General features: G+C 33.3%; 1 protein-coding gene and 1 long non-coding RNA gene across 5 annotated transcripts in view; one reads left to right on the top strand and one right to left on the bottom strand.

Annotated features, from left to right (window-relative positions):
• Positions 1-4753, bottom strand: part of LOC122409073 (zinc finger protein 808-like) — a 16769-nt gene extending 12016 nt beyond the window's left edge. Inside the window, exons 1-2 of one of the 2 annotated variants that reach the window (XR_006260593.1) lie at positions 4616-4753; positions 4351-4487 (exon numbers count right to left, since the gene is read on the bottom strand). The gene's annotated coding sequence lies outside the window, so the exon portion shown is untranslated. Of the gene's footprint in view, positions 1-4350; positions 4488-4615 lie in introns of those variants that run through there. The other variant, XM_043416316.1, reaches the window with a different exon arrangement.
• LOC122409084 (uncharacterized) overlaps positions 4449-18118 on the top strand; it is a 26363-nt gene continuing 12693 nt past the window's right edge. For 2 of the 3 annotated variants that reach the window (XR_006260598.1, XR_006260597.1), the window contains exons 1-3: positions 4449-4870; positions 5879-5995; positions 6900-7068. This is a non-coding gene — a long non-coding RNA (uncharacterized lncRNA). Of the gene's footprint in view, positions 4871-5878; positions 5996-6899; positions 7069-7580; positions 8053-18118 lie in introns of those variants that run through there. The other variant, XR_006260596.1, reaches the window with a different exon arrangement.

Here is an 18118-nt window from a genome sequence, read left to right as displayed (position 1 = left end):
AAAATAAAAATTAATAATGTCAAATACTTTTTTCCCCATATCGACATAAACATCTCTAACCTAAGTCGATTACAAATCATCAGCGTTACAATCATGAAATTCTAAGACAAAATCAAAATATCGTTGTTTCAATGGCGCGAACCTTATATCAAATGTACGGAACAGTGTAAAAAATATGAATTGGTTAATTAACAAATTGATGGAGACTAGTCATGAGATACTAAAAAGTTGTTGCAAAACCTTTTTGCTTCAAGTTTCTCACTGTTCTCATGTACCTTGTTCGATTAGTCATACTATCTTTTACATGTTGAGCATAAAACCTTCTATGTCATACCATGTTCTAGGGTTCATTGTCAACGAAGGATTTTCAAGTAAAGAATGACAGATTTATGCATGATTTTGGGTGCCTTGCTAGTACAGCGAAGATGTGTGGGATAATTATTCAGTTTGGCAAATTCTCAGAACTATAATTTTTCAATTTGTGTAGACCAAAATGTCTATAAAAAAAAAATCGTAAAAACCGACGAAAACAGTTTTTCTGTAAAACCCATAGTTAGAGATTCCACGACCAAAACCATGTGCGATAGCAATACGGCCAAAACTGTATTGAATCGTTAGGTTTTATCATTCTGAACGCGAATAGGCGGGTAGTTGCGGTCAAAAGTGTAGCGACTGCGTGGGAGGCCATTTCTGCTGTGTAAAAAAAAGACCATCGTGTCATAGCAATACCTCTGATAATTGGAATGTACATAGGTATAGTCATTTTATGACGAAAACACTCATTTTCAGGATTTTTCCGCGTAGCATATAAACTGAGCGCATTTTTTAAAATGTCAAAGAATTTAGCCGATATGTCATAGCAGTCCAGAATTTTATCTTTTCAACCTTTCGTATAGCTGCCAGGATTACTGAAAAACTGTTTTCAGAAATTTTTAGAGTCGTCTATACTCCGAAAAAGAAAAAAAAATGAAATCGATATTTTTTTCTTGAGCTGCTTCGGAAATGCTTAGTATATTAGAGAAAAGCAATTTTCCCAAATGTAAACTAATAAATGCAAAATCGCAAAAAAATGTTAGTTCTAAACTGTTTGCTCATAATCAAACTTTGAGTTTGTACAGAATGGCAATTTTGACGACGCTGAAGTTTCCAACGTTGGAGTCCAACGAAATGAACGGAAAAAACGTTTGTAATTCACCAATTTTTTATTTCACGAATCGTTGGTGCAGCTTGAAAAACTACGAATCGCAAATTTGGCAGGGAACAAAATAGGGGAATTACTGGAATTATTGAAGCGTTTTTTTCGATCATTTCGTTGGACTCCAACGTTGGAAACTTCAGCGTCATCAATTTTGTACAATTAACCTATTTTAATCTTCTTAATTAAATTTTATTTATATTCACAAAAATTACGAGACCGATTTTGGAAGTTTGATGAGAAATATTTGTGATTTTGCATTCTTAACCTACACGTTTTCCTAACAGAATTCTGTCAAAACATTTTACTAATTCTTATAACAAATGGGGAGACCAGAAAATTCCAAATTATAACGTTTTCTGCAGTTAAATATCAGACTATGAAATAGGGGATTTCAATTCGACAAAACATAGTTTTATTTGGCATGTGGTCATTTTTGTACGATGCCCTGTCAAGTTTTTGTGTATAAAAATATATATCTGTATGAAAACTACAGAAAAATTGAAACCAATTGCTTGAGAAAACGCAAAAATATTTGTTATAACATTTAATTTTGAAAAACTATGTTTTTGCAAAGTACATTCTCCCTGTCTTTTGGAAAGATGACAAAAATTGCCATCTGTAGCCGCACGATTCTAAATCTCATGATGTATAGCTAAATATACAGAAAAAAAAGAACTAAATGATGCGAGGCTACCTTTGAAATTTTTCGAGTGACAATATTTTGAAAGATCTATTATTCCATGGAACATTAACACTTTCTGTCATGAAAGCAGAAAAAAAATTCGCTCCGCGGTTTTTATATAAAAAAAAAAAAAACAAGAAAATATTGAAAATTGGCTTGAATACTATCTAAATGTTTTTTTTTTAAATCTAAACTTTTGAGGAAATTACTTTTTGTTGATCTACCAAGGATTTCTGATGAAGCTGAGAGAAAAAAAATATCGATTTTTTTTTAATGACCGTAAGGTACATATGGTTAACGTGGCTTTTGTTATTGCACTCTTAAAAGAGTTTTACTAACGACATTTATTTCATAGGAGAAGACGTTCAAGACGTGATGAGCGATTTCGACAACGAAGACTATTTTGAGTCCGACAAGAATTGAAAAGCTTAAAATAAAAATTTCTATTTGTTGACTCCATCCAAGTTCCCTTTTTATGTTCCATTTATTTAACCCCTTAACCTTCAGTTCGACAGTTTCGGGTAAATTTGGTCAAACGAGTTATCAAAAAGTTTTCTGATTAAGAAAGTGCTACCCTCAATTTTTCTGAAATAAATTTTCTCTATACCTGGACAGCTTATTTAATCATATCGAACAATTTTCAGAAGTATTGCTATAACACCGATCAGTAAAATGCTTTAACATTTTTAAAACAGTCTCGAGATGTAATGCGACAACATGAAAATTTTTTTGTGTTTCATTTCTAAGTTTTTTAAGTCATCCTCTGGGTTTGCGCTACACTATTGACTTTTGACAATTATGTTTTTGGTATCTTAGAGCAACTCTTAAACTACCTTTCGAAAATCAGACGTATTGCATGTTGGGTCAATTCTTTGACACTTTTGAATATTCGGTCAGGTCCCACTATGCAAAAAATTTCTGATATGCATATTTTTGTGTTTAGGGCAGTCATATACTTATTGATTTGATCCGGTTTTAACCGTATTGCCATGACACAAAAATTTAGGTCGTGGGCTCTCGTACTACTAAAATGAAGTTCCAAATGGTGCAGTCGAAAAGTCATTTTATCATTTATCAAAGGATTTTACGCAGTAAGAAAACCACAAACAAAAGAAGGATTCGAAATTAAAATTAATTATTTGATTATAAATCTCATTTATAGAACTGGATAGTAACTTTGTTTGAACTGTAATATCTAACTTGTTGATGTGAAAAATTTCAACGCTGTATTTACAATTATTATTGACATAATACCGATACAGACTTTTTATTGATGTCAGGAGACTTGTGAGTGCACTCTGAACAAAGGTATAAACGTACCATAGAGTACCATAAACCCACAATATAAATTTTTTCCAAAAAAGTAAAAAATACATGAAATACAATTTCATGACATGTTGAAACGTTTATGACTTTCAAATCGCTAACCTGGTAAATCAGGGCACACAATTTTAAATTCTATGAACAATCATTTTTGTATCCGTGCAGTGATCATGAAAAAAATTAACTGCTGTCAACTTATCACTGTGAGATGAATGATTGTGAGGGAATCCAAGATATCTAGATATAAAGTTATTATCAAGTTTTTTATTTCTCAATTTTAGCATATACTTCAGTTGATCAAAACAAATTTCATACATCAAAACAGTATTATATCAAAACCAATATACTGTATTTCTATTACAAATAAAAGATTAGCTAGAAAGTCAGGAATGACCATGAACCGCATACCATAAAACATTGCGAATAATTTGGAATTCCAATAAAGACCCCATTCGTATGAATGTACAAGAACTAACGGCACCAAACTTATCGCTCAATAAAAGAGCTGTGTCGAGCTATCTAACTACACTGAAGTTTCCAATGTTAGAGTCCAACGAAATTAACGAAAATAACATCTGTAATTCACCAATTTTTTATTTCACGAATCATTGGTTTAGACTGAAATACTACGAATTGCAAATTAGGCAGGTAACAGAATAGGAGAATTACTGGAATTATTGGAGAGTTCTTTTAAATCATCTCGTTGGACTCCAATGTTGCAAACTTCAGCGTCATAGCTATCTATACTGGTTGCCCAAAGCAGAAATAAGATATGTTTTGCAACATAGAAAACAAGTATAATTAGTAATCCAATGTGAATATATAAAGCGAAAAATACTGTTATAATACAAATACAATTTTAAGTATATTTCATATTCTGGTGATTTGTATTAGACAGTATTATGAAACATATACCGAATTGAATCTACTCTTTGAATTTAACCTTAAAAAGAAAAGAATGATAAAAACTATTGAAAAGTTTGATATAATAAGATATAGGTTAGTTTTGCGAGAATAGTCTTGATCGAAATCGCAAAACGAATTTCACTTTCGTCTATGAGCTTTATAGTTAGTCGCATTAGGACGCTTGGTGTTAGAAAATTTGAAACACATGAAACGCTGAAAAAAAGTCACAACAATTACTTACCAATCGAACTTTTAGAAAATCAGTCCGCCGAAGTGAAAATTCTTGCCTCCAAAATTTTTGTGAACGATGAATGAAAAAACCCGAGTCCAAGAAAAGTTAGGTTAGGTCCGTACTGTCGATCAGCATTTCACGTTGACCTGATAAAAATATTTCACTTGAAGTATTCATCGTCATGTTAATTCGTTTATAAAGATTTTTGATTAGAGATTTGTCATAGAACAGTGTTTTGCACAACAACATTGGTGAAACGCGAAGAGAAATGTACCTGTATGTTCGCTCCTTTACGCCGTTTTTCGGATGGGTAAAGCTAGGTAGTACATAGATAGTACATATGTGAAGGGTCCCCGGCCAATGACACTGCCAGCTCAATGCTTTTGCGATTGTCCATTGAATTGAGATTATGCGAATTCAACCAAGATCCAGAATATTTCTACCTTTCACAAATTCGATATAGTTTAGAAAGCTGGTGTCGTGTAAAATTATTAAGGAAAATACGCTGTACCATATAATAGTATATCAGGTAAAATTGGCATGTCAACTTTTATATTCAACTATATAGCTTAGGAGTCAATTCACAACTTGAAAAATGAAATGTCAGCCAATTAATAAATTCTCTATCGATTGCGCCTAAAACTAACATGATCGGTGACGTAATTGCTGAGAAAAAATTTTGCACGGGATCAAGGTTATGCGAAAGTATAACCAAAGAATTAAACATTTAAGAACTTGACGTGTTTGTATATGCGTATGTATAATCAACAAAACAAACGAAGGCCTATTGATACCCATCATCACCAATTTCCGGTGAAGGAATTTTTGTTTCAACCAATGATTGATGAGAAAATTCTTGATCGTGAATGCGAATATGTCATTTTCATATTGTCTGTCTATCTATATATAACATATATATATATATAGTTTCGTGAAAATAGGGCGAGAATTGCGAGATGCGAATTGATTTATATCTATGTATGAAAATTTGATTTAAGTGTGTCAAACTATATATTAACAGTACGGGAATGCGAATAAAAATAATTTTTGAAGAAAAACATATTCGTTGATCTATATAACCTCAAATGTTTCTTGTCGAGAAGGAATATTTAACGTCATAATTATTACAGCAAAAACACGTGTAATGTTTGCATTTTGATGAATTGAAATAAATACTCAAAAATTTTGATCAAGCAAACGTATCTAATTCAACTTAATGTGTGATAAGTGATAATCATTTTTATTAGTTGTCATATTTGCCTTCATTCAATTTGGCTGTTCCCTCCGGTTGCCTCCGGTTTCTTTTTTTACCTCCTCACTTTGCAGGAGTAGATCCGTACCAAATTCTATCAATTTATTAGACAACATCTGTGTTGTGCTAATTCATTCGCTTGCACTAATCGTGGCAACATGATTTGAAAAATTTATAAGGAAAAGTCTTTCTGGTAAATTATTCACTTTTCGCTTGATTTGTCGCATGATGAGTTTGAAAATTCGTTTTGAAAGTCTCTTTCTAATATCAAATTTGTATTTTCAGAATGCTATAGACACTGATAACATTGGAGAACTTTATGGCATAATGTGTATTGTGTATGTCGAGTATTGCTACTTTATGTCTTCGATTGTGGCATTATTAATTGGAGAATTCATTGCTGTAAGTCTGCACTGGCTTATTTTTGAATGCAAAAATATTTTGATTGTGTATATCCATGGTATGCAGTGAATACCTGCAAACTGATAGTTCTGTGAAGCGGCATGTGTGATCTACATTTTACTTTTTAACTGCGACTGTAATATGAACTGCAAAAATCATTACAAAAGTTTTCACTTGCTTATCCCAGAATAGGTCTGAAATTGTTTCCTTTAAAAACCAATGCACAAACAACTAGAACAATTTTCAATTCTATATATATTGAGCTTTAAGTCCGCTGAGTTTGTTTTACTTTTTTTACTTTTGTTATAATAAATTGGAAAAGTTTTCTAGTACTTTTTTCTGTACGTATCAAAAAGTCATCGAAGGCACATTTTTGAATGACAAAAATTTCTGGCTTCAAAATGCAATGGATATATCCAATAAAAATGATCAATTCTGTTAGAATTGGCATACATTTTATGTTTTCTCTAACTTAAATTTTGGGGAAAATAAATTTAAAAAAAATTGCTTTAAAAACATCTTTAGAAGCTTTTTTTCTTACGGTATCCAAAAATGTATCATTGAAATCCAACGAGTACCTGTAAACTTTGAAAATTTTGTCGAGCAATATATATTTCAAAAATCATAAACCTTGCTAAAATTGATTGAAATATAAAAAAACATATCTAAAAACATTTCAATAACATCAAAAAATTTAGAGAATAACTTTGGAACATTTTTAAAAAATTGAAAAAATCATGGAATGTACAAAACTTGGCGAAAATCATTGAAAAAAAAAATTTATGAACATCGCTTAAAAATATTGAAAAATTAAAGAATCTTGTGGGAAATCATTTTATATAATTTAAAACTAGTTTTTGATAGCAAAAACTTATAAGAAAAACAATTATGCTCCGATTTTCAGGATATCCTGGTATTAGTCACAACATTTGACGTGGATTGAATAGCAGAGCAAATTATATATACGTGTCACGAGTAGTTGTCCTGCCCATCATTTTTCATCGAAATCAATTTAAATTTTCCGAGACACGAGGATTTCTATTTCATATTCGCAGAAATTCATATATTGCAAGGTAAAAATTTCAATAAAAAATTTCAAGGTAATTTCCAGTTTTTTTTTTCAACTTTCGACTGCCTGCACGGGCAAATGCCGGAAGTTATAAGTTTGAACACGATCAGTTGATTTTTACTAATTTTTCAAGCAGAATATTTGTCCAAAAGACGAAAAATTACTTAACAATTTTTGGAATATACGTTATATTACTGGTGGACATGGTTCTTAGCAATGATTCGATATAATCGTATGTATGCTTATAAAATGATTAGCATAACAAAAAACTGTTGAATCGCGTCGATTCAACTAATGCAACAGCAGGCGATGCCGCCATATTGTTTTCAGTAACATATTTCATGCGGTTGTTGCTTGCTCGGAACTCCAAATAAATTTTTTGGAGGTTATGTTTTTTGTAGCTACGCAGTTCATTTACATCCTAGAATGTAATTAATTATGAGCAAAAGCTGCAAACAAGCTGCACATAATGCTCGATGTTATCACTGACTTGCAATGGATAATGATTCCATACAGTTTGCATATTCAGCGCAGGAAACACTTTCCTCCCAATACTGCGCTGAAATGAAGTCAGAGACTGTAAACAAGCTGCACACAATGTTGGATGGTATCGCTGACTTGCAATGGATCATGATACCATATAGTTTGCATCCAACACAGGAAATTTTATCTTCCCAGGATTGCGCTTAACTGAAGTCAAAGGCTGTATTAAGCCGTGCTGATATTTGGGGTGACTACGCTACAATTTGCATCAATGTGGCTTATACCCCAGCGGCAAATGTTTACTTTCCGTTAAAGCTTGTCAAATATAAGATCTAACATCGATATAAGATCAACGAAAAAAGTATTAAAATAATCAAATTACATTTAGGAGAATTAAAGAAGTACAGAATAAAATTAATGAAAGAAGTACAAAAAAAATGTTTTTAAAAAAAACATATAAACTTCTGACTAAAAAAATCTTATAGCACATTGCAAATAAAATGAAAACGAGGAAAAATCAATTTTAGAAAAATACAATATTCTAAAAAAAATGTTTTCGAACAATGGTTCATCTTTTAAAACTCTTTTACTTAAGAAAATAGTAGTTACCTCGACAAAGTCTGAAATAAAGTAAAAATGATTGTACAAAGAATGAAGATGATGACAAAAAAGTTCTCATATAAAATCAAAATATATTATAAACATAACAGACTTTAGATGTCGTCGGGAGATATCTCTAGTTCTTATTCAATGATTTGATTAGAGACTTCTCCCAACGACAACTGAAGTCTGTTATGTTTATAATATATTTTTATTTAATATGAGAACTTTTTTTGTTATCATCTTCATTCTTTGTACAATCATTCAACTTCGACAATTATATTAAAATTTTTACGTTTGCATATAAATGACTCACCTACCATCAATCAATATTCACTACAGGAATCAAATCTCGAGGGAGTTGCACTTATTTAATTGCACTTAATTAATGCAATTAAATAGTTTCTTAGGTATCTTAATTATATTCTATCTATTTAATTTCAGACTTTTTCGAGATTACTACTATTTTCTTCAGTAAAAGAGTTTTAAAAGATGAATCGTTTTTCGAAAACATATATTTTTTTACAATATAATTTTTTTCTAAAATTCATTTTTTCTCGTTTTCATTTTATAGGGACCGTGCGTGAGCTATAGAGAGCAGCACTACAGTCGATGAGCGCGCTCTCTCGTGTCTGAATGGGCAATTTTTTTGATGATATTTTGACTGTAAATCATTGAAAATAATTAATTTTCCGAAAAAAAATAATGATTAAAGTAATCAAGTACGGTTTTTGTCCGATCAACAATGATCGCATTCAAAATCAAAATGACGTAAAAGGAAAAAAACTGTTTGAATCGAATGACGTTTTAAATGTCGTCGAAACAGAAAGTTTAGTGGATGAGTTGACAGTGTTTAACCTTTTGATCCATTTGGTCCGTTTCTCACTTTCCTATGGAGAATGGACTGTGCCCTCTGGGAAATAATAAAATTTTACTGATACTTCAACGTCTCGGCGTCGAAATTGTGCATTAGAGCACTCTCGAATGAAACAATATTTTCTCGATCGAGACATGATAAAAAATAATAATTTTATTTTGTTAAATAATGCGAAAAGTAATAATTCCCATATGCGCCTGCTTCAAATTGCACCTAGGAAGTTTTGAAATTGGCCGCATAGTGACACTGTACACGCTGCGCACGCTCCCTATTGCAATGCGCTATTCGCTCCGTGCAAGCCCTTGGAGTAGATAAGCGAATCTACCCCAGCGCCGGCGGTGGGGAAAAGGAACAATAATCCTGGAAGTTTTCCGTACGACTAACATTGTGTTATTTAAAAATATGATTATTCTGAATTTTTTTTAAACATTTTCTAACACCCATTCGTGTAATTCATTTTGTTTGAATATGAGAATGATATATTCATATTCACTGACTACTCGTGAATAACCTAAAATGGATTGTACAAGTGTCTTAACAATATATGTATCAATTATACGAGACTTATTTATTTTATTTTGAGGATAATTTTCGATTAATGACTGTTGATAACTACATATAAGTTGCTTCCAAAAAAGTCATTTATTTGAATCAATTCCACTTTTTATAAAATTTCCCAATGGCCCACAGCTAAAGTTTCCAGGTTTTTCGTGTTTTTGAGCTACCAGAGGTCGCCACCGCTGACTTGCACGGAGCGATGTCGGGAATTTTTATGTATTTTTAAAACATTTTTTAAGGGTTACTCTTATTTTCTTAAATAAAGGAGTCTTAAAAGATCCATCATTTCTCGAAAACATATCTTTTTTTGATAACCATACATTTTTCTAAAACATATATTTTTTTTACAATATTATTTTTTTCTAAAATTCATTTTTTCTCGTATTCATTTTATTTGCAATGCGCTATAGAATTTTTTGTTTAATGCGTTTTTCTCAAAATGACGTTTTTAGACGGCTTGTTGATAAAATTTCCGAAACTATTAAACCTATATTCTTACCAAAATTTTACTACATGTTGTTTATGATTATAGCTATAGCGCATATCATACGAATTTTGAAATTTTTAGTGGAACTATTTTTTTTTTGCAAAAAAACGATGAAAGAAATGTGCTTTTTCGTAGTTTTCAGAAAAATGGCCGCCATTTTGTTATTTTGGAAAAAATAAAAAATCGTATGATATGCGCTATAACCATTTACCTATTGAGCAGTTTTGGGTATGTACAGTACGTAAACTTACGTCAAAACGCGTATGTGTATAGTTTTTAAGACATTTTTCGGTCTTATAAAATTTAAATAAAAACTCCACTGGTTTATTAAGATCTCAGGATTATTTTGAAACAGTTTTCAAAAAAAGGTGTAATACCCTATTTTGTTAACCCACGCAAACCTCCAGATTTCTACCAGAATTCCAAATTATGTCCCTGTTTAAATCGATAAACAACTTTCGTTTTTCGTATAAACTAACCTGAGTCCTATGAAGAAAGCCATTTTCATACTTATACAAAAGTGAAAATCATATTGTTTTCCACGGAATGTACAGCCCACGTAGCTTCAAAATTATGTGCACAGTATTGTGATAATGGATTCTAACACATCAAAAATGCTGGCGAAAGAAACACAATGAAACTGCATAATTTACGGGGAAAAAAATTGGCCTGAGAAAGAGCATATCTGTGCAAAATTTATTCAATTAAACCTGTTTGATAATGGGAACTTGCGGATTGCTTTTTTGTAATTTATGCGTATCCACGATCCTCTTCGTATGAGGAAGCTTCTCGGTTTTATATAGAATTAGAGAAAATAATTGTTGATGTGCATAGATTACGCGATAACCATTTACACGTTGTAAGAATTCCTTTTTTGATATAGCGGTTGCAGTTTTCCGAGTTCAAAAATAATTTGGTTTGAATGCCTTTTACGGATATAAAACAACGTTTATGACATTGTCTAGTGAATAGAAATTTTCAGCAGAAAGACAAGTATTTATTCCACATGCTTTCTTAATAAATCATATTTTTGAGGTTTTTAATATTTCTATCATACGGATACAAAATAAAATGTTAACACTTTTATGAGAAGTAAAGGCGTAATACGACAAACTCAGACTAAGAATGCAAAATTATCTTGAATCACTCCCGAATAAAACGATGAACCTTTCAATGCCTTGAATTTTTCTCTCCTTACGAAGGGAAAATCCTCTCCTTGCTTCAACTCTGTGCTACACAACACCGAGTGTTGTGAAGCATACCTACGTAAGCTCAAATAAAAGCATAAAATCCTTCTATTTAAGCTTTAGGAAATGCTTGAATTCTATAGATTTATTGTCTCAAAGACTACGCAGTTAAATGGTCGAGTTAATGAAAAAAAAACATCGGTCTTCTTTTCGGAACGTTTCTAATATGGACGCGTTCGCTTTAAGTGTCGAAAACACCGGTTCAAGATAATTAGTCTGTTGATTAAGTACCGCAGACTTAGGGGTGGTAGGTTGAAGAGAAATGGAGCTTCAGATCGAACGTAGGGAGAGAGTATGATAAAGAACATCAGTATGGTGGTGACCGGTACACGAAAGCATAGAAAGTGAAGTGGTATAGAGAAGTTAGAAAAGGGATGGGAAAAAAGGAGAGCGGAAGGGGGACCGCAACCTCGGCTACGGCGTCAATTCCGACGCCGCATCCGATGGATCCAATTTTCTCGAACAAATTTTATCGTAGAAAGAACCTTCTAATCAAGAGTTTCTGACCCTCGATTCACATGACAGATGATTAATACTACATTAATATTCCAGTAACATTTTCGTCTGAGGTGACATTATTCAGAGACCGTATAATATAAATCAGTGAAACCAAAAAACTCACAATATTGTATATTCTCACGAGGCTAAAAAAAATTAAGCAGTATCTGTAAGTAAATTGGGACAAAACGGGGTACTTCAAAAACTGCCGAAATTATTTATTTTTTTATTCTGGCAGTTTGGTATATATTCATAAAAAAAGGATCAAAATAATTGCTTAAAAAAAAAAAAAAATGTCAAAAAGGAAGAAATTTTAGGAAATTCTCGTAATTTTGAAACTATTTTTCAAAAGAAGTAGTCGTCGAAAAAAAAAATTTTCCAATTTCTAAGGTGCCCCATTATGCTCCAAGATTTTTTTTTTCGAAAATTGAAAAAATTTCAGTAGGTTATTAGTTTTTGAGAGTTAAAAATAGTTAAAGCTTCTCAAACTTCCAAAAATGACCATGTTTCCTTGGTATTTCGTTATGCTCTGGTCTTCTTTTTACGAAAGAGGCTGCGAATGAGCGATTGAAAAAATTCGATATTCAGAGAAATAAAAATTGTTTTATCGATGCATTGGATGTATTGGGAATTAAATAATCTAGTATAACGAGGATACAGTGGAAGTCAGGCGCTGTGGTAAAACTTTTTTTAAAAAATTGCATTAGTGCGGAACTCCGTGTTTGCTCTACAAGTTATGATTGTTAGGTGATGAAATTGTACACAACTGCGACCGAATCGATTTGCGACGTCCGAATTTGCGTTTTACGCAATTAATAACCGGTCGACTATAGGTGATCGAAAAAACTCTGAACAACCACTGGTGAAAAGAGATTCACCTCTTTCGAAAGACAGCAATTTTGTTTTATATTGTTTGGATGTTTTTCGAATGTAGTTCGACCACGGATGGTCGTCTACGCATATGGAACACACTCGTGTAGTGCGCAATGTTGAATTTTCTACGTCCATTACCCTGGTCGTATAGAATAAATACTATAACCCTCCGCACAAGTTAACGTAGTTGTTATTGGATTCCGGGTTGGCTCGTTCCGTTAAGCTTCGTATGAAACTACTACAATCGTTTTTGCATTCGTCTTTTTCAAACCATCTCCGCATTGCAGGGAAATAACTAAATTCATCGCCTGTGTAAGGATTAGGGCCATGCAGTAAAAAACTGTTGGGCTATATGGGTTCTTTACAAAATTAATACAGCAAAAAATTGAATTGGCTCGAAGGTTGTCTTGAGTATAAAATAACACAAACGGGAAAAAAATCAATCGGAAAATTCACGACTAAAAAAAAAGAGAAAGAGTTCGTACAGTGTATAACTGGAACTTTTATTCGCTCTTTCAAGCAATTCTATGAAAGGTAACTGCGTCTCTAAATCTTACAAATATTCAATACACTCGGTGCAAGGCACGATAAAATAAAATAGGAAAATAAGGAGCAAAGTTGCAATGGATCGCGGTAGAAATAGCAGTGGAAGGTCCCATTTGTCGTGTACACAAGGAAATCAGTATATCGATACGACAATGATAAAAAGGGTTGCAGACGTTAGGTGATGATGTCACGTCGAGAACAAAGTAGGAATGGCAACGATATCGAACTTCTCCTTCACGAGTAATGAGACAATGACTAATAGTGGGAAATCCGCTGACAAATTGTCTTTAGTATTAGTTTCTCAGTCTGCACACAATTTCTGAGAGTGGACTGATGTACAGATATATACAGAAATACAAGACGTATATTAGAGAACGTATTCTATCGCGTTAATAATGATCTCCCGACAATATGAAACGCTATAAATTGTACATTCTCCACTGAGTTTCAGGGAGTCATGGGCACTGCTTATACACATCACATATCTTCACGTATACACTAATCGTACCTTAAGCTCCCATTCCACCATTTTAAGGAGAGTGAAGAGCCTAATGCGATACTGCAACCTAATTTATCATGTAGGATATATAAACAGGCCCAGAAAACAACAATTATTTAGTAGCTCAAAAACGTCGAAATATTATTCGTACAATCATCTATACAGTTGCATATAAAGTTTCAATGAAGTCGTATCGTCCAGAGCTCGTTTAAAATTTTTTCTTTGATTATTTATTGAATATTAATTCAATATGGTCAACTCAAAAGTTTACCTACTGAAAGCTGACTCGTTTCGCTCAACTCATAAAAAACTAGTATATTAGGGTGGCCACAAATCGGGTCACTTTTTTTTGCGAATTCCTTTGCGGAAATATCATCAACATCAAAAAAAAAAATGTCTACCAAATTTGAATGCGCTAGGAGAATTTAAACAGGTGTCACCGATAAACACGTGTATTTATCAAACTTGTTACTTAATTATTATCTGCCTCCCATAATAATGATGATAGAAATCTGAAATTTGGCACATTTGTTGTTCATATTAAAAGGTACGAAACGGAATTTTTTCAGTTTTTTTCGATGATTATTTTCGTGATTTTTACCGTTACGAAGATAACCATATTTTTTATTTTTTTATTACTTTAATCACGGTCGATCGAAGCACTTTTAAACGTCACTTTAATACACTTAGACAAAGTTTGAGCCTTAATCAACAGTGTACACTTAACAATAACTCATACAAATTCGAACTTACGTGAGATTTCATCGGCGAAGCGGTCGAAGCAAACCCAAACTTTGACAAATTCAAAGTTTGACGTTTCAGTACTTTTATTTGGTCGTTGTTGCAACCTCACAACTCACAATTCAGCACTATATTCCTTTTAACGCTTTTTTATTTATTGTTATTATTTCACACCATATGTCAGTTGCGTGTATGAGAAATTGACGCGGTTCTATGAGATTTCGATTAATCACTGAACCCAAAACGCAAGCCGCGTAGGCAAAATCGATCGGTTGCCAGCTCACCCCATGCTTGCTAAATCTTGCATCCGCATGTATGAAGTGTCAACGTGCAACATGCCCTTCGAAACGCGCGATTGTAAAAATAAACGTTTCGTTGAACACCAATCTAATATCACGGTTTTTCATTTCGCAGCTTCGTTTTTCAAACTATGTGATACACTCGTTACATTGTCCTTTATACGCAAAATATTTTTTCGTCAACAGCATGGACGAAACTTTTTACAGCTCCGTTGATTATTAGTAATTTTGAAGGGGGAAAAATGTCGAATTGAAATTATTAAAAAAGGTGCGACACGGATGTTTGAAACTTCATATATGCAAAATAAGTTTTGTCTTTTTATTCCTCTCATCTTGTAAGAACTGCTGAGCACACGCATACATTTCTCATTGGCAGACATCTCATTTTCGTATTATGCGATATTCGACTTTTCAATTGAATCAATTTTAGCTCCTGACTTTTTGCCCTACATGCTTGCCGGGTTCAGTGGACAAATAACGAAACACATGTTCATTCGAGAATATATTTTGGAATACATAAATCACGTTATGTGCAAATTATCATTGTGAATCAAGCGTGAAGGCCGGAATATTCTATCAACTATGGGATATATTCCAACAATTTGAATATTCATAATGATCTTATCATCAAAATGACAATGTTCGCGCATGTGATATCATGCTGAGTTTTCATAACATCTTCCGAGCACTTCATTTGAGACAAACTTTGGAGACAGTTTCCAAAGTATAAGCAACAATGCCGTGCAGCTTAACAGTACGTGGAGAACGGCTTCGTCTGTTCAGTGTCTTTTGTCATTTGATTTAACACAAATTGTTGTTGGAATTGATATATGCTTCATTTGGTGCTCGATAATAGTTATTTGTTCTTGTGTTTTTAAAACATTTTTCCATAGGCAATTAGGAATTACGCAGTTCATGCATGCATTCAGTTTTAATGAAAGTATCCTTATTGTCGTAATAATTAACCCTAGAACGCATGACTGGGGTGTGAGCACACCCCACGCGAACTTCAAACTACGCTCCCGTCCTAACAAGCGACATTATCGACTGATTATCGACGGATTTTTTAATATATAAATTCAATTGAAATTAGTTTTATCGTACATCATTCTTTTCGTTATAAAAAAACGAAGAAAATGGTGTAGGATAAAGTCAGTTTAGCATCGTAGGACCGGATTTATAAGCAGAAAAAGAGTGGGGTGCGTTCAAACCCCGGTCATGAGGTTGAGGGTATAAAAAAAGACACATGAGGTGTAGGGTTAATAAACAATTGTCGCTTACTCAACTATGGAGCTCTATCCTATGGCAAACGATGTCCTCTACTCAGAATTCGTAGCAGGTGAAATTATTGTGAGTGCATTATGAGAAATGTTGAACAGACGACAGGGCTATCAATGGACTTGTCCCGAGACTGTACTCAGTCTCTTGATCAATAATAATATATACCAAAAAGTTTCGCTTGCTCGTGATATTTCAAGAACAATATTCCACACTACCAACCAGGTACCACATAAAAAAAACAGGCACGCTAGCGAATCGTCGAAGCAGGAAGCGTGTAATAATTAAAATCCTATCCGAGTAAGAGCTTTTTGATTAAAAATTTGAAAAAGCAATGTCGCTGGAAAATTTTTAAGCTTCTTCATACTTGACAGAGTAACTTCGCAACCAGAGAATCTTTTATTTGATTTTTTGAACGAATCGCTCTTTTGAGGGAGAAAGTTTCATTCCAGTTCGTCATTGCTTCACTCGTTTCACCGTCAACCTCAAATCGTATTGCTTTCAAAATATAGTTATTCGAAAGAAGTGAATATGAAAGATGATAATGCAAATGGACCAAACGAGAGTCTCAGTTTATGAAGTACTGACATGAAATTCTCTATTTTTTTGCTTCTGTATCGTTCAAGATTTCGCCGGTTGAAGTTCGCTGAAGAAAAAAGAACAATTATGGAGTCGGAATGGATTAAAAAAAGTTCCAACGAAAAAATGGAACATTCTCTTTGCTTGTGAACTTTTTAGCATTCGACGTTTCACAGGTTGTATGATCGGCTTAACGTTTACACAAAAATCGCTTGTAATTTTAGACAGAAAGAGCGCAATTCCACTTACACCACGCGCCACTATTTCTCTTTTGTAATTCTAGCCACATTAGAATATAAGGAATTCCATTATTGTTCATATCTTCATTTCAGTATAATAGATTCTTTTTCATTTTTTGTATTTCCAGGAAAATAACTTATCTCGCGCTGATTCATTTCTTTTCCGTGAGCTTGGAAGAACAAGCTTGAATAAAAGTCCATTCAAAGATCGAGAGAGCCAAATAATTTTTCAGAAAGTGTGAAAAATTTCTCCCATAGGAATCGACCTAAGAAGATGAAGTCTTTTGGTAGTGCCACTGAACTCGTATAGCTGTCACCGTATTATATTTTCACAAATCGATTAAATTTGAATATTAGTCAATACCTTACAATTTGAGCTTCCTCAGCTTTCGCATCTTGTCGTAAGATTCCATATGCCATGTAGAATATTAGAATCTACGTACATAGGTTAGCACCAGCATGTATCGATTTACTGGAGTACTACTGTCAAACAGTGAAATCTGGCAAACAACTCGACGTCCGGATGCCGAGGTACCTGAAATTAGAGGTATACGTATTTCACATACCGGAGGTCATATTTGCTGCGTTGAAGTTCGGCCAAGCTGAGTAAAATCAAGACTCTCGTTTGTTCTCGACCAGCCCGGGATCAGACCTCATCCTGGTGTTCCTAACTACTCCCACCACGAAGTCAGTGAGGCGTTGACACTTGAACTACGTACACAACGTCTCACCAACGATTCACCTCTTGAGTAACACAAGTGTGCATCCTCGATTGCTGTTGAAATAATGATATGTAGATGGCGTTACCGGTGTTCCGATTCGGATAGGGATCCAACACCCCTGATCCTTTACTTGTACCTGAGCGGTACGTGGCTTAGAGTTTATCCGATGAAAAACAGCATAACTTTGTTTGTTTTTTCGTGACTACTGACAAAATATCGATCCAAATATAGTCGATTCGAGTTTCGTTGATGCTTATTCATATTCCTGCATTGAATCCCAAATATTCAGAAGATATTTGTCCTTCGATAAGTTATTTGTTAAATATGATACCAATTAATATCATAGAGTACTGGGTTTCCATGTAAATTTGGAGCTATCGAAGTTTAATTTTCATAGGGGAATGCTGCGTGTTTGAATTCAGATTGGTACTTTTTTTTATTTCAGGACGAATAGCACGTTACCAGTTTGTCAGAATATTGCTGATGTACATTTTTGTGTTAATTAAAAAATTATTCACTGGTGTGCTA

Source organism: Venturia canescens, chromosome 1, assembly GCF_019457755.1.
Source record: "Venturia canescens isolate UGA chromosome 1, ASM1945775v1, whole genome shotgun sequence".
NCBI classification, from domain to species: Eukaryota; Metazoa; Arthropoda; class Insecta; order Hymenoptera; family Ichneumonidae; genus Venturia; species Venturia canescens.
This window is presented reverse-complemented; position numbering and strand designations above follow the sequence as displayed.